This window comes from Pistacia vera, unplaced genomic scaffold (genome assembly GCF_008641045.1).
Source record: "Pistacia vera cultivar Batoury unplaced genomic scaffold, PisVer_v2 Contig281, whole genome shotgun sequence".
Lineage (NCBI taxonomy): Eukaryota > Viridiplantae > Streptophyta > Magnoliopsida > Sapindales > Anacardiaceae > Pistacia > Pistacia vera.
The window spans coordinates 278482-298171 of NW_022196092.1; positions in this window are offsets into that span (position 1 = coordinate 278482).

Here is a 19690-nt window from a genome sequence, read left to right on the forward strand (position 1 = left end):
TTTCTGTTAAACACTTCTTTGAAAACAATATTTGTCAATGTTTCTTCTACTTGTTCATCTTCTTGTAGGGGTAGCAGAATCTTGATACCTTGTCTTGAGGTCACTCTTGATAGTGTGACGTATAATTGACCATGTGTAAAGACCTGATGTTTCATGTATAATCATACTGTTTTGAGTGATTGATCATGGCTTTTGTTTATTATCATACAGAAGCTAACTGTCACAGATAACTGTATTCTCTTCAACCTAAAAGGCCACTTCATATTTGCATTCGACGTTATTATTCTGGGAATTATAACAATATCCCCAATATTTGACCTGGTAATAATCACCGCTTGTATGGACCACTTTCTTAAATGGGTTATAATCAGTCTGGTTCCATTGCAAAGGCCATCAGATTGATTCAAATTACACAACAACATAATTGCAATGCCAATCTTCAGATGCAATTCATGTTTGGGCATGTCGGAGCACATTAGAGAATTAAGAAATTTGGTCGGATAGAGAATGTCATCATCGTTTGAGATACCTGCTGCTTTGCAAGTGCTGTCTGAGCTAAAATACGTCTTTCCATCTGTTGGCATACTCTAGGTGCTATAGTCGTTCAATCTATGTACTGTCTCATTTTTGGGTGTCAATATTGCTCTCTCTTTCTCTCTCATATAGTCAATATTATTTATTTGAGCAGATAAATCTGGAAAAACAACATTCATAATTGTTTCTTTATGACTGGTATGTTGATTGATTTTCAAGTCTTCAGGTATTTGGATGTAACTTTCATCTTCTGCAACATCCCTTTCTTCTCCAATATCAAGTAACCATATGTCAAAAGTCTTCAAGTTATCCAATTCTATTGGGTTTACCAAGTTTGTCTTCAATCTCTTGTTCTCTGTAAGTCTCAACACTGTTACATGTTTCCAAAAGGTAGATGATGATAATCAGGCTTGGATTATATCATGTTTTTTCCCTTTTGGTATAATTGGTAGAATCTATCAGAAATCACCACCCAGGGCAACAGTGAGGCCTCCAAATATTCTATCTGCATTTGATTGATCTTTTTCAGACAAAATATCTTTCAGAGTTCTATCAAGAGCTTCAAAGCAATACCTATTTGCCATGGGTGCTTTATCCCAAATGATCAAAGTTGTTTGCCATGATTGTTGACCATAAGAAGGTTTTGCCTGTTCCATCATGTCCGTAAACAAAAAATGGTGTTCCACTTTGATTATTGACAGAATCAAGGATTGAATCATATATGTGTCTTTGGTCGTTGTTGAGACCCTTGTATAAATCACCATGCAATGTTTTCATGTTGTCGATATCATAATCTAATTCCTCGGCAATTAATCTATTCTGTGAATTCTAAAAAATGGAACAGTTTGGAGTTGGCATTCCAGGGAAATTAGCCAAGAATTTTCCTACCTTTTTCATCAGCTCTTCAATCTCAAACAATGCATGATTCTGAATCTGTTCCTTAGTGCATCTCAATTCTATCATCTGCATTTTCTGTTTAAGAATGCAAGGAATGTCTTTAGATAGGTGTTCTACATTTGCTCTCCATAAGTCTCTTGGACTCACCACTTCATTATATACAAGAATAGTTACAAAGAGTTGTCTTAACTGTCTTCCAGTAGCCCATGTTGATGCTTCATCCAAGCAATCATTCTACTCTTTATCATCATCTAGCAATCCTAATGCATAACATGCATCTTTGAATGTACTGAATATTTCTCCGTTGACAGTTCGAATATCTTCAAATGAAGTTGCTTCTCTTACTAAGTTCAGAAGCATTCACAAATAATATTTCTCACCACTACCTGGAAATGCAAAATGCAAAATACAATCTACCAATACACCTTGATTTTTGTCATGGGGACCATTTTCTTTCTCTGTATCCTTCCAAACCCATTTGCTTGGAAAATCAGGATAAGTCAATGATCTTGCAGATTGGCATCGTTGATTACACTTCACCCATTCAATTAATTTTGATTGCGTAACAACCTTGCTTTCCAAAAGTTTAACCAAACACTTATTTGGATAAAAAATAACTGTTTGTTCGTTCTCTAAGTGGAATGGCAATCTTTCGACGGCTGGTTCTCTGTAATACATGTCAAACTGAAATATCCTCCAGCAAGCTTCCATAGAAGAGATATATCTATAATGTTTTCGATTGAATCAATTAATATTATATTTGTAACAAACATCAACAAACAATATAAAAACATTATATTTGATGTATTTTGTACATACTTGCAGTCCAGATATGCCTTTATTTCATCTTTGTTCTGTAAAATCTCGCATTGATTGTTTTGCTGACCATTGTTTTCAATTTCCATAGAAACTCTTGTTTTTTTCGACCCTTGGTTGACATACTTGAATAGATACTTGATTGATCTATGTTGATTACATATTTCAATATTTATGTGAGCATCAAACTTAACCAAAAGATTCCTATTATAAGAAACAACAAAACGGTTATCTAGTTTGATTCCCATTTTCTCAACAAATGCTCCATTATTCCGTCTTCTGTACATTGCGTATCCATTGCATCCACATATGTTTGATCGACAAGTTTCTTTGAAAAATGTTGTTTCATTTTCCTCTCTCCATACATGGTGAATTCTTGTTAACATCACTGCATGGACCGTGAATCATGTGATTCTCAATAGCTGCAAAGGTAACAGGATCAGTTTCCTTATTTGGTATTTTAGCATAAACTATTTCATCTATTTTGGATGCCGAAGGATTCTTATATTCGAAATGTAGAAAAACTAACATATGAGAATGTGGGCGGCCTCTCTTTTGGAACTCGATAGTGTAGATAACTGACAAAAACAATTATAACGTGTTCAACAATACAGTAAAACCTCTCTATAGTGATACTCTCTATAAGAATAAACTCTACATAGTCATAAAAAATTCTATTCCCAACTTGGGATAGTTATAAATAAGAATAAACTCCACATTGTAATAAGTTATAATTTTTCTAATTCTTGTCTTAGGGAAAGTTGCCTCCACATAGTAATAATTATGTGTATATTGCAAAAATATATATTATTTGTTACATTAAAGGTTTAAGATGAAATAAAATATTTATTTAAAATTGTTTGGGAGAATGATTTATGCTTTAGAGTTGTTACCACATCGTTTAACTTGAGTACATTACTCACTAGCATGGACATGTTCTTGTTGAAGCCAAAATATTTATAGCTTCTCAAGCGTGTTTGGAGCTTCTTGGTATGAAACTTTTTATATTTCCATACTATCATCCTCATAATTATTTCTTTTCTTTTCTTGTGTATTGTAGCAATGATTTCTTCTTCAGTTAAAATATACACGACTTGTTGCTCATTTGAATGATTGAGGAAGACATTAATATCCATTCGACTAGTGTAGTGAAGTTGTCAAATCTGATCACTCAATTCTACAATGACTCTTTGATTCTTCTCATCCACTTTATTTATAACTTGCAATTCATCGACATCAAGGATCATAATTTTGTAATGCTTAAAACAATTAGCAATTGTCTGTGGCTTCACATCAGTTTAAACATATAGCAATTGTATTTACAATTCCATCAAGGACACTTATCTTTGCTGGTTCTAAGATACGATCTTCTATTTGTTTAAAAAGTAGACAATTGAAGCGCTGAATTGAAATCATAATACTATTAAAACATGAATTTAAATCCTAATACTGTACTACTAAAACATGAATTATAAAATAAGAAATTCTTGTAACTACACCTCTATTAAATTATAACCTCCTCATAGTAATAAAATTAATTAGTCTCACCATTATGACTATTGAGAGGTTTTACTGTAGTTGGTATAATATAATTTCATATCATAAATGATCAATGAACCATATTTTTTAAAGAAGGTAGAAATATTATTCATTGGATTACTTACTTGCCACTGTTTCACCAAAATATTTATCTTTTTTTATCTCTCGCATTAGTTCAAGCAATTTGATCTCAAAAACTCTGCAAACTGTAGTTACTCTACTTTCTTGATCACATTCTCCAGATATTGTATCTCTGGCCACTTGGAATTACAGGTGAACGTTAGAAAAATATATGGATATCCGAAACATCTGTAAATCGCCATTGCATCTTGATAATTTTGAACACTATATCAGAGACTACTAGTGTGAGACGAAGGGATCAACGTAGATTTCCCTAGATGTTGTGCATTAACATCATCTTTTGAAATGGCATCCATCAACCTGCTGTACAAATCACTTAATTTTTTTTTTTTTGATTGTTTCTAATCCAATGAAATCTTTCCTCTTCAACAGCCATATATGCATCCACAATATATTGCTGCAATAATCTACCTGATCTCATCAGAGTATGCCTTTCATGTAATCTATACTGCAACTGAAATGCATAATATTCTCTCATGCTTAGCCTATTTCTCTTTGAAGACTTTTTGTCAGGAGACTCTTTATGGTTAATGTCAATTCTGTATCCATCTTCTCCATATGGGAATAATATTGGATAACTTATTGCCATGAAGCTTGGATGCAAGTCCTTTTTTTAATGATGAACAATGATATCTTTTCCGGTTTCTAAAATTCCAATATCACCAACAATTAAACCCGCATTTCAGATGCAGTTGGCAAATTGTATTGTCTTCCATCTTTTTCCCTTTTCATTTTCAACCGTAAATGCATATTTCTAATATCATTCCAATGCATATGGTCCTTGACAAAACAAAAACCTTTAACCAATTCATTACCTGTCAACAACACCATCGGCTGTATTATCTCATACATAATTTAATCTATGACTAGTTTCATACTCTGTGTCATAAATATAAAGCTGCGCAAACTGAGGTTTCCTTCCTTTAGGTGGAAGTAATGATCTTATTCGGTGGTAATTCTATCTGCAAAGTTTGAAAACATATGGACCACCCCCTTGGTTAATCTCAAGGTTAACATTCCCTCCGATCGATGTAAATGAGAACAATGAATTGTATATCCTTATTTTGCTTCTAAAACTAATCCCCTTGTTACCACTGCCCACATCTAATAAACCTTTTAATGGTTCTGGTGATTCTTTCAATAATAGTAACTGAACTTTTCCATCCGTACAACATAATGAAAACAAAGGGATGGCTCACTCTTGGTTCTTAACAGTTCGCTCTTCGTACCACATGACTGATCCACAATGAATGCACTTGTAGGATGGTTCACCAAAGTTCTAGGACTCTTTTTCCACTGTGCAAAGAAATAACGTGATATTTTTAGAAAGTAATAAAGTTAATACTTAGATGTGTTCTGTTAATTTGGGAACTCACAATGACATTTTTTTTTCCAAGTAACTTTAATATTTGAGTCAACATTTAAATATATCTAACTAATAATATGACATTTGTTACCTCTTTCCATTGAGCGAGATTTTGAACTTCTTTTTGTCTCTGATAAAAATTTCTTTTGTTTTTTCAATGTTTGACCTGGAAATGAAAATAATAAAAAAAGATCATCACAATACTCAACAACACTTGCAATGTTATAAATGGTTCGGCAAAGTTCCACACCTTTGTTTTTACAATGTAATGAAATAATATTATGTTTTTAAAATATAACAAACTGAATGTTTAAATGTCTGTTGTCAGATTCAAAACTCACGATTGTGTTGTTCTACATTAGTAATTGGAATATTAGAATCGGGATTTGCACATGGAGAAGCACCTGAAAAACATAGATTTAGTTAGCCAATGTAACTTATCATAATGTAAAAAACATAGGTAACCACTAATATGATATTTTTTACCTCTCTTCCTTTTTAATTTAGACATCCTCTCCATTCTATTTTCTTCGCGTATCTCATTTACATTTACAAAAGCATTTGAAGAACTTGTTGAACCCTTCTCTACGTTTGATACACATTATTTTTGTTTTTTAGATCTCTCATTTGGATTTCAAAATAATAATATTAGAATTAATACTATACCATGCAACAAATTATATAATAGAAAAGCTTAACCAAAAGGCAAAAACAGTAATTAAATATCTCATTTATATTTATATAAGTATTTAAAGAAATTATTATGACATTTGTCACCTCTTTCTGTTAAGTGAGATTTTGAACCTCTATTTGTATCTGATAAAGATTTCTTTTGTTTTTTCAATGTCTGACCTGGGAATGAAAATAATAAAAAAAAGTTCATCACAATATTCAACAACACTTGCAATGTTAAAAATGGTTCAACAAAGTTCCACACCTTTATTTTTACAATGCAATGAAATAACATTATGTTTTTAAAATATAACAAACTGAATGTTTGAATGTATGTTGTCAGATTCAAAACTCACGATTGTGTTGTTCTGCATTAGTAATTGGAATATTAGAATCGAGATTTGCACATGGAGAAGCACCTGAAAAACATAGATTTAGTCAGCCAATGTAACTTATCATAATGTCAAAAACATAGGTAACCACTAATATGATTTTTTTTACCTCTCTTCCTTTTTAATTTAGACATCCTCTCCGTTTTATTTTCCTCGCGTATCTCATTTACATTTACATAAGCATTTGAAGAACTTGTTGAACCCTTCTCTCTGTTTGATAAACATTGTTTCTATTTTTTAGATCTCTCATATGGATTTCAAAATAATAATAATAGAATTAACACTATACCATGCAACAAATTATATAATAGAAAAGCTTACCCAGAAGGCAAAGGAAACGGTGTAGGTTTAGGTTCTGTAGTCATCTAATCAAAACATTCCAATTTGAGATCGATCAAATACTCCCGTGTCTTAACATCAACAACAATAAGTTTAACATCATCCATGATTTCAAATAAAGCATCAATCATATTGTTGCATTTTTCTCTTGCACCATATAGATTTTCTATGTTGCTGCGAACATTAGGTAGTATCTGTTTGAACTCCTTTTGTCTGACACCCATTGCCGCACCAACAGGTTTAAAAAAAGAATGCATTTAAATAAATATTTAAACATGCTAGAAATACAAATTGCATTATAACTGTATATATATATATAAATAATAGGATAATATAAAGTTGAATTCCAAATAAATAAGTCAACAAATAACTGAGAATTTATAATATTTTTTGTTTAGTTTTATATCACACAAAATTTGTATTACCTTCTCCCTTGACGCCTTCCCATTCCAAGTCGCTCCTCATGTGTAGAAAGCAAAGTATCCTTTTCTTTCAAATCCAAAACAACAGCGACTATAGAATTCATGACCTCAACCAACAAATGCATGCCTTCTTTGATTTTTGTTTTCGCAGTATTTATATCTGTAACATTGTGGTTGATGTCGCTCAAAATTAGTTTCAGGTCTCCTCTTTCTCCAGCCATTATCAAAACAAGTAAAGGTAAAAGAGAGTCTATAAACGTATGAAAGTTATATGAAAAAAAGTTGAGATTGATAGTTATATATACATACAGTTTTGAGAAGAGCTTAAATAAGAAGAGAAAATGAACATATGGAAAACGAATAGACATGTTCTATTAAATGAATGCAATGATTGAAGAATCCAAAAATATCAAAAACCCAACCAAGGTGATATGCACTGACTTGAAATGTTTCATTGATTTAATAAATAATTACATCTGGAAAACCAAAAAAGAAATAGTAATAAATAAGTATAATGATAAAAAAACAAAAAATATTCGGATAGTTTCAAAAGAAACAATAATATATATTTAGTTAAAGTCCATTATTTCGTACAACAGTTACAACTTACAATTTGTTTAGTAGACCAATGGTAAGAATGTTATAGTTCAATGAATGATATAATGTTTATAAACATTTGTAAACTTAATTAATATGAAATCGTATATTAAAGTAATTTGTTATTTTAATCTGGTTGATGGTTTTATATTAATTAGGTAAATAGTTTGTTAAATTACTAATGACATTTTAGTTTTTCATTCCATTTATGTTTCACCGGTTGGCTTATTTGAATTAAATATATTTCACCTAATTTTTGTAATACTTAACAATAATTTTGTTCTAGTTATTCCTAAAAAATTAAATATTATTTTATTAAAAAGTACACTTGCTATTTCAAAAACATCAGTCCAATCGGTTTACTAAAGTCAGCGGATTAACATTCATTTATGTTTCATTAATATATTCATTTATCTGGTGTTTCTTTAATGCATTTTCTATTTCTTTAACCTGTGTTCACGCCCATTGTCTATCCAACATGCTCTTAGTGTAATCGTTTTGGCTTTCTCTCATGTCGGTGTCGATTTTCTTCCGAAGGGTTTAAAGCGTTTGTGTCGACATCTTCTACATTGTTGATTCAGTTTTGTATATCTCATCCCTTTTTTCAATACTATTCTTTGTTTTTGGTAGTAGTTTCATCTATATGTTTGTGTAATCTATCGTTAAAATTTGTTTAATGTTATAGTATACAGTTGTATTTGATGGGCATTCCTACAGATTTAAGTTATTTCTAAGCAATTACAACACCTGTAAAAAAATTTGGATCAAGCGTTATTAAAAATGAAAACCTAGGTTTACTGTTCATAAGAAATTAATACTTGAAGGGTCACAAAAAAGGAAGAAACAAAAANAAAAAAAAAAAAAAAAAAAAAAAAAAAAAATTGTTACAACTACTTTTACAGAGAAATTTCTTGTTTTAGAATTTACATGTTTTTTTTTTTTTTTTTATCATTTGTTTTTCTTGTTAATATATTTCAGTTTCATATTTGATCTGTTTTGTTATGTAATCTTGGTAGAATGGAAAAGACAAATCAGTCATCAAAGATGGTAGAATCACAAACTGAGAGGAAAGAAAATGCAAAGAATTTATCTCCGAAAACTAAACGGAAGAAAGTTGGTAGAGGTCCTGGTAGGCGCTCTACAAGACTCCAAGGAACAGTTGTGGATGCACACAATGAAGATGTTCAGCGTGTGATAGAATTGGTGGTTTTCACTGACAGCGCCAAGAAGTCGAACTGCAATCACCTTAGCAGATGAAACAGGCTGAACCAAGTAATACAATTGAAAATTTGAAAGGAAAGGTTGACCATTTAATACATCTAATAAAAAATCAGCAAACCAGATATAGAGATTTGTACTTCGAATCCCAAAAGAAGGTATAGAGATTCTGGTAGAACATGATTCGCTTTTCTAGATGATTTCAAATGCTATATCTATTTAAATACTGTTAATGATTTTAATGATTTTGTTTTCACTCAAATTCAAGTTGAAACCTTAACAGAAGAAAATCATCAGTTGGCTTTGAAGTTACAAAATGCATTTGGAAAACTTGAAGCAATATGACTTCTACAGATTATTAATCAGATACGCTATTGTATCACTTTTATAAACTCACAATATTTTTATAGCAAAATAATGTCTTTCCACAAACTATATTTTATATATGAAATTGGTGAAATGAATTTGAACACTTGAAAAGATCAGAAAAATTGTGTTTATTTTGTTTGCTTGCAGACAGAGAAGTACACTAGATTATGTTTAGAATTGATGAACAAATGGAAGAACACGGTCTTGCCAGCAAATTCAATAGAAGTTCAAGATACAATCAATGTATCCTCTCAACCAGCGCATGAGCATTAACCTCATTGCAAGGGTAGACCCCCATCGAGCAACAGAAAGAATATCCACAAATGAAGACCCAATTCGTTTATGTATTTAATCTATTCAATATGAAATGAATACTTTATGAAAATTTCTATGTTGTTTCTTTTGGATTGCTTTTATAGTTTTTATGTGAACTTAAAAAACGTTTGGTTAGCTCTTTTACATGAATATTGAAATGTTATGATGTTTCTGTTGGATCGCTTTTATAGTTCTTTTCCTCTTTTGTGATGCCTCTAATATGTTTGTATGAAAATTGTCTAATTATATTTCTAGCATCATCCGCTTGTACAATTAATACTATATTTGCAGACATGTTTTTGACATTCGATGTTAGTATTTCGTAGTGAATTATGCATGATATTTAATATTACCTAAATATTATCGAGATCAACTATTTAAACTTAAAATTTATACCGACCTTCCGTAATTTTTGTAACTTATAATAATTTTCAAGCTTGACATTGTCTACTAAAACTTTTCTCACAATTTAGGATTCATATATTTCTTTAAAATCAGTAACCTCCAGTCCAGTTCTCAAAACAAACATATGTTCACACAGTTCATTCAAAAACTTTGTTTGTTTAATAATTAAGATGATAATCCAATTAATTTCTGGATTACTATATCAAACAACATAAAAGTTGCTTCGGCAATTCCATCAGACATACTCACATCTACATTTTTCATGTTATAACATTAATGAAAAATTTACTAAAATTAAATGGAGAATGGTCCTATTGTCGGACCAGCCATAAACATATGTTGTACTTATTTATTTATTTAAAACAGTAACAAAAAATTTAATAATTTGAAAACTATAATTGATTAGAAATTTCATAGTTTCATTATTATTATTTTTTTTAAATAAAGATTTTCAAATATAAAAGTATATCAAACTATTAATGTTGTGATAATTTATCTTAAAAAATTGTATTTCCTCAATAATGTACTCAATAAACTATAATTCAAACAAATCTGATCCCATAAATAAATAATGACATAAAATCACATCAATTTCAGGGGACAACATGCATTTAATTCTTTCATTGTAACATCTATGAAGTAATTCACTATTTATTTCGGCTCAAAATATCAAAACTAAACCATAACGTTTTATCCTAATTGTAGTAAACAATATGTCGAATCCAGAATTATACCTCATTACTAATGACATTTTTGCATTTCTTTTGTTGTTACGCATTATTTAATTTGATCATATTTCATATTTCAACCACACAACTTGACTGTTTGTAAAGTCAAAGGTTTTTTGTTATTCCTGGGTGAACGATACGATATTTTTTTTTTTTTTTACGCGAAATAGTTTGTTCACTATTTTATACTAATTGTGGTTTAATGTTATATTTATTTATGTTGGCATCCATCAATCAAGATAAAGCATTTTCACAAACGAAGTCCCAATTACATTATATACTTAATCTATCAAATGTGACATGATCACTTTATCAAGACCTCAACTTTTTTCTTGGATTGCTTTTGTAAACCCTACTGCTGCTTTTAAAATTCTCATTGTCACTTTCTTTCTGCCCTTTTTCTTGTTCCCTCTCTTTCAATGTGTCTAACATGTCTGTACAAGAATTGTCTATCATGTTTTCAGCATCATCAGGTTTAACTCTTGCCACCACTTTTCCAGACACATCTTTGATTTTTGGTGTCAGTATTTCGTATTCAGTCATGTCTGACATCGACGATTGTGATCCATATTCTCCATTATTTGCCTGTTGTTTTTTACAAAACATTGATATCGCTTCAATATTATGAAAATTAACTATCTAAGAATAAAAATTATACTGACCTTTTGCAATTCTCGTAACTTATATTCATCCTCAAGATTCTCATCAATTGGAAAAAGTTTTATGACAGTATATGATTCGTATCCTTCCTTCAGATCCATAATTCTCAACTTGATTTTGAAAACAAATGTCTATCCAGACAGGTCACTCAAAACTTTTGGGATATTCTTCTGATCATTACCTTGTTTGTTCAACAGTTGAGAACATGATAACCCAGCCAATCTCGGGGTTACAGTATCAAACAATATAAAAGTTGTTTCGGCAGTTCCATCTAACACTCTCATTTCTACCTTGTATTTGTTATAACATTAACTAAACATTGTTACAAATAAATTTCTGAAATTGAATATACTTCTTATTGCATTGGCAATACATAATTATAAACAGTAAAAAATAAACAATGATATACCTCATATGAGGAGATTTCGATTCCTTGTTGCATTTTTTACAATATAAATAGGTATTAATATTATGGATTTTCTTCTTGCAATAGGTGCAGGAATTGTAACACCAACCATATCTATCATCAACTTCGGTTATCTTGGCCTTAATTGTATACTCCATCACCTATACAATTGTAATTTCTATTCACAAACTATGTTATAATAATCAGTTTAATGTTTTAGTGAATATTGTACTTCATCAACATCATGCCACACAAGATTGGTAACATGTTTGAGTGATGTTCTATTCTCAAACATTTCCTTCTCAATCAGAACTTGATTCAGAATCTTTTTCTGTAATTGAATTACTAGTAGAATTCCCATTCTGAAATAACAAAGAGTAGATAAAATTTTAAATATGATTCTATCTGTGAAATTACTCTAAAAAGCTGTTTCTCAAACACGTACTCTTTCTGTAGAGAATGCACCTCCCCAATATCTAAATTTATATAATTCTAGATGCCAAAGTTGTATTGAGATATAATCTTCCTGTATGGAAAAAAACATAAGTTAGTAATCGAAAATATATTAATTTCATGTAATATATTTTTATTACCTTGAAAATCTTTAACATTTATTAAAGTAACTATTATGACTGTTGGGTTGGTACTTGCTAATTGCAAATCTTCACTTATTTCTTCAGAAAATTTTCCCCATAACGTAATATCAAGTGCTTCTCTGAAATTAATATTAGTGTAAATTATTTAAAGTGGAAGAAGAACGTAAAAACATTAACAAAGAAATTCACTCTGCCATCTGCAATCTAATGTCTCTTTTTTTAGTTTTTGTCGACTTGATCTCTTCAATTTCTCCTATTGCATTCAAAACTCCAATGACATTTGCATATAATTTATCATATTTGATGTACAAAAATATTTCTCACACATTTAAAATACAAATATTCAAATTAACTATTAATTATACTTGATAATAACCTTGTATCATTTGTTCTGTTCTGAAGATCATGAAGACCAGCAAATTCAAATTTATATCTTGGAATAACAATTCTCGATTCTTTTATTTCTTGTATAGTCATGATCATGAGAAATTGTATACGGTATATACCATCAATGGGTCTGTAAGAGGGAGCAGATGGTATGACTTTTATATGTCTGATCAAATATATCGACCCTTCATGAAGCTGATTTTTAAACTTTGCAATCCTATTCTTTGGTATCGAGGCATGAATAACTTGATTCTAAAAAACCAATGAAAACCACAAATTTAAACAAACCTGTATAAATCGGAAATAAAAGTCTTAACATTATTTTCAGACTATATTTTATACTTGTTTATTAATCAAAATCATGTCAAGGCTCATGAGTTTGTCAGCCATTCTGAAGTTCCTACATTCCCACAATCTAGATACTCTGACAGTGACTATCCAATCATCTCTTGATTCATCAATATCTTTAAGAAAAGTATTAGACATTGTTATGACTTGCTTGCAAAAAGAAATTCATCCTTAATACAATTCAATAAAAGCAATAAAGATTCCCAACCAAGATTTTACAACTAAAGTAAATGTCGTTGTATCACAATTATAAATAAATAAAATAATGTTTCAATTTTATAATCTAATTCATCCTATAAATATTTCTTATCAAAATTTAATAGTATGCGGAATTTTTTGTTCAGTATTGAAATTTTAAACTCCAAGAAGAACTTACTGATTTACAATTGTCACAACAATATTGTTCGTCAATTTCTTTATTACAATTCTATAATATTATTATATGCAAATTAATAGCTTTTATAGATGAATTCATAATCCAACATATATAGCATTACAATAGAAAGATACAAACAATTGAAGGTATCACATTATTTGTAACAGGAACTATATCTCAATTATGCCAGCAATTTGTTTGTTCATTTGTTTGTTTTTTTGTTTTTTTGTTTTTTTTTCTGGGAACAATGATCTAATGATATACTTTCAAGTACCTTTACTTATTTCTCTTAATCATGTACGACAACCTAAACAACTACGTATATATAACAAACACATTAATTTCAAGATTTATGTATAAAACCTTTCACATTCACATAAATACTCCTCACACTTCACATTAATTTCGCATTAAACATAATACATAGCAGATACAATGTATCAATCTCTTTTAGATAAATATCTATCCACAAAACTGCATTAACTTCAATAACACTTAATAAATAGCATAACAATAATAACAAAATTAAATAACAACTGGGATTTTTTTAGTTTTGTAATTTTTTTATGTGGACAGCTGTAATTCTTATTTAAGCTGCATTTGATAGAAACTTATACTATTATGTGACATAAACAGTACCATTTATTTCTTCAACACTTTAACAAAAACACTACATTAAGAACGACATTAAATATCAGAATACCAAACATCATCAAAATACTGAACACATCAATAAAAAAGGAAGTACATTAACCCATAATTAAATCAAAATTCCGATATCCTGACCATTAATAGTAATATCACATTGAAAGTATCACATAACAGTACAATGCACCCATCGATTTTGGATAAAATTATTAATAGTACAAATCCAACACATAAAAAAGGAGCAATTGTCAAGCTATAAAACATGATATCAAGAGACTAATACCATTAACAACAACATTAAATATGAGAACACCAAACATCATTAAAATACCGAACATATCAATGAAAAAGTAAGTGTATTAACCCATCGACTGCATGATTAGTTTGGCACTTTGTTTATTACAATTTATCCGCATAAAATACTATGATTCAAAAACCACACCTTTGATATACTAAATAAATTGTAGCATAGCAAATGGTTTATTACAATGGAAATCATAACCTTTATCATTTATAGATTGATAATGAAATTTTCAACTGAGAGAGACGTTGAGTCGCTTCAATTTTTTTAATAATATTATAGTTCGGCACCTTTGCTGATATAAACTCAAAGAGAAATCAAGCCACTTTATTTTTTATTAACATTATAGTTCGACATCTTAAAAAAATTGTCTAACAAATTGTATGAAATCCATTGCCTAACCATTGTCTATAATTATGATTGTTCAAAGCCTGCTGTGGTTGATAACTTCACTGTCAAACCATCAATTTGGCTATAAAATGGTGATAAGGCAAATACCGACTGTGATATTATGATTTAAGAATGCTTGGAATTTCAATAGATGAAAGTATCATCGAGGTCTACATTCCATTACTGAACCATAACCAGGATGTAATTAATTGTATTTATAATTTGTTACAACTTTTCTAGGAACACTGCTAAACCATATATTTGAATACTTATCCATGATTTAAGATGGCCGAAATTTGGATAGCTCGATATATCAGAAAGATAAACAATTCCATCTGTTTCTATGTTAGTCACTCCTAGGTTATTTTTTATAGTCAGACCAAGTATTAGGCAACTTGCCTGATACCAACTTAGAGAGACGTTAAGCCACTTAATTTTTTATTGATATTGTTGTTCGGCAACTTTAAATAATTGCCTAACAAATAGTATGGAATCCGTTGCCTAACCATTGTCCATAACTATGATTGTTCAAGATATCCAGCACATCATCAAACAATTGATATATCAGATCGAATTGGTTGTAGTCAATATATAGTGATTTGTTGGTTGTAGTCAATATATGATCCACAATTTATCCATAAGGTATCATTGAGGTCTACATTCCATTGTTGAACCATTATCACGATATGATTGGTTGCATTTATAATTTGTTATAACTTTTATAGGAACACTGGTAAACCATGAATTTGATCGGAATTTGAATACCTTGACACAATTCCATCTATCCATATATTGGTCACATTCAGATAAATACTGGGATTTTTATATTTTTTTTTATGTGGACAGCTGTAATTCTTATTTAAGTTGCATTTGATACAAACTTATATTATTATGTGACATAAACAATACCATTTATTTCATCAACACTTTAACAAAAACACTACATTAAGAATAACATTAAACATTAGAATACCAAACATCATCATAATACTGAAAACATCAATAAAAAAGGAAGGGCATTAACCCATAATTAAACCAAAATTTTGATATCCTAACTATTAATAGTAATGTCACATTGAAAGTATCACATAACAGTACAATTGTAGCACAACAAATAGTTTATTACAATGGAAATCATAACCTTTATCATTTATAGATTGATATTGAAATTTTCAACTGAGAGAGACATTGACCCCTTCAATTTTTTTATTAATATTATAGTTCGGTAGATTTGCTGATATAAACTCAAAGAGAAATTAAGTATGCGTTTGGTTTATTATTTTGGGTAGGATTTTAGGGATAGTATTGGATAATTGAATATGGGAGTATTACGAGGTAAAATTTAAAAACTTATAGACAAACCCCATAAGTTTGCTAATTTCATAAATACCCCCAACATGTAAATTGACAAAAATACCCCCACCACCTGCAGTGCCAGATTCTGGCCACCACCGCCGGAATCTGGCCGAAAAATCGCGCTACGACACAGACCGGTCGGATCTGTGTCGTAATGAGTCGTTATGGCCTTTTCCGGCCAGATCCACCACAGATCTGGCCGGAAAAGGCCAGATCTACGGCCTGCCGTGGCCGTCGACGGCCGAAAAAGGCCAAAACGACGGCCATCTTTGGCCGTCGCTGATGGCCAAAGATATGGCCGTCGTTTTCAGTCAACGATGGCCAAGATTTGGCTGTCGTTGACCTCAACGACGGCCATTTCTTTGGCCGTCGTTCACTGCCAGATCTGGCCTTTTCCGGCCAAATCCGTGGTGGATCTGGCCGGAAAAGACCAGATCGGTGAACTTCCGGCCATTTATGGTCAGCAGGTTGGCCGTTGTATAGATTTCGGCTACCACCGACGGTGGTTGCCGGAATCTGGCGAGTATGGGTTGCGGGGGTGTTTTTGATAATTTTTAAACTTTTTTTTTTAGGGTGTATTTGATGAAATTAATAACCTTATGGGGTCTAAAAGTAATTAAAAAAAATAGGGTAATATTCTTGGAATAGTAAGCCAAACGTTATTTGGAGAATAGGATCCAGAATCTGGATAAAAATAGTAAGCCAAACATAGTGTAAGCCACTTCATTTTGTACTAATATTATAGTTCGACATCTTTAAAAAATTGTACTAACAAATAGCGATGATACACAATTGAACATACGCCCCCTTTTTTCCCCCTCATTTAGACCTTCTGAATGCCAACGCAACTAAAAACGAATTCAATACAAAGAAAGTTTTTCAATGTCAATACAATGCACCTATATAATTATAGATAGCAATCCTAGAAAAATGTCATTAAACCACAATTAGTTATAGCTATCCAATACACCATTATACTTGTTATTAAAGTACATCTTTAGAATGTCAATGCAATTCACCTGTATTATTATTATTATTATTGTTATTATTAATTATTAATACAGATCCCTTATTTTAACTAATTAAATATTATAGATGGAGCAATAAATACCAATCCAACGTGTCAATATAGAGCAATTTGATTGACTTGTCTATCCAATGTGTCAAAGTGAAGCAATTCTAGAGCTTCCAAAATGTGCCACATGGCGAACAACCTACATGGATATTCACCTTATTAATACACATCTTTGGAATGCCAATACAATGCACCTGTACTATTATTATTATTATTATTATTATTACATATCCTATTTTTTTAATTAATTAATAATTATAGATGGAGCAATAAATACCAATCCAACATGTCAAGATAGAGCAATTTGATTGGCTTGTCAATCCAATGTGTCAAAATGGAGCAATTCTAGAGCTTCCAAAATGTGTCACATGGTGAACAATATATATATATATTTGTCCATAATTATGATTGTTCAAAGCCTACTGTGATCGATAACTTCACTGCCAAACCATCAATTTGGCTATAGAATGATAATAGGGCAAATATCGATTGTGATAACATGATTTAAGAATGCTTGGAATTTGGACAGATCAAGGTATCATCGAGGTCTACATGCCATTGCCAAACCATAACCAGGATGTAATTAATTGCGTTTATAATTTGTTATAACTTTTCTAAGAACATTGCTAAACCATAAATTGGAATACTTGTCCATGATCTAAGGATGGCGAAAATTTGGATAGCTTGATATATCAGAAAGATAAAGAATTCTATCTATTCCTATATTAGTCAGTCCTAGCTTATTTTTTATAGTCATACCAAGTTTTAGGCAACTTGCCTGATACCAACTTAGAGAGACGTTAAGCCACTTAATTTTTTATTGATATTGTAGTTCGACATCTTTAAAAAATTGTCTAACAAATAGTGTGGAATCCGTTGCTAACCATTGTCCACAATTATGATTCGTCAAAGTTTGCTACGGTTGATAACTTCATCGTCAAACCATCAATTTGGCTATAGAATGATAATAGAGCAAATACCGATCCACAACTTATCGTCTACATTCCATTGCTGAACCATTATCAGGATATGATTGGTTGCATTTATAAGTTGTTATAACTTTTCTCGGAACACTGCCAAACCATGAATTTGATCAGAATTTGGATACCTTGATACAATCCTATATGTTCCTATATTGGTCACTTTAGGAATATTTCATTGGCACAAGACCAAAGGAAATGATAGTAAAGATTTTGTTAAACCTACAACTTAAAAAACATTATAAGAACGTTAAGATGGTTAGACCTTTTGGATGCCAATGCAATGCACACATACTGAGAAAAGAAGTAAAAAATCATCATCCATAATTGGGCTGCATGATTTGCTTGGCAATTTGTTTGTTATAATTCATTGCATAAGATATCATGATCCAGAAAGCACATCTTTGATATATTGCCTAAGTATTAATAAATACATAGATGATTGGGACACATATAGTTGAATACATCAAAATCACTGTATATTGACTACAACCAACAAATCTTTACATCATCAAACGTCAAACCGCAAATGTTCATGCAGGAAAAATAACTTGCACAATAACAACTACCATAATCTAGCAACACCAAACCCGGAATAACTAAATCTCTGAATCACCATCGCCATCATACCGGGATACTAACCATGACACTCCCATAACACGAAACGTGGACATCCACAATGACCAAATCCGATACAATAACATTCCATTCATAAATCACAAAATCGAACCTCAATTACTATCGGATTTTGCCACCCTGTGACAACAATGCACCGAGCATCACAATTTGATGATAGTTGAGGACCGATCGTGTCACCTGAGAACAGAGTTAGCAAAAACAATACTTACACAAGTCTTGTTAACATAAAACAATCCATAAATGTTTTATGTAGCTCAGTCCCAAAACAAATGCTTACATATCAGCCGAAACAATCAAATAGCATGACTGAAAAAACAATGCTTAATCTTTAGACAAAGTACAAACCATGAACGTTTAATGTTACTCAGCATCAACAATACAGGGATAAACTAATTGCCCCTCACATGAACATACCAACAACAAATACTCATTGTTTGGCCTAAACTGTAAGCTGAAAATAAAATCAGCAAACATCAGTGAGCATATAATTCATGCTAATCGATTGCAACCACAGACATAGCAAATCAATGGCCTTACCGAAGACTTAATAAAAACAACTTGGTATGGAACACATTGGCCATTGTATAAACACGTCAACTTTTTTCCCTGGAACCTGAAAACAAAATCAACGAATTCACATTTTATGCCGGTCAATCGGCAGAAGAGATGCACCGAATCAATGACTCTACCAAAAAAAATAATAACACAAATCCTCATTTCCTTGAAAACAAACATAACAAAATGTAATCGATCTTTGTGTTAACATTGTTAAGGAACA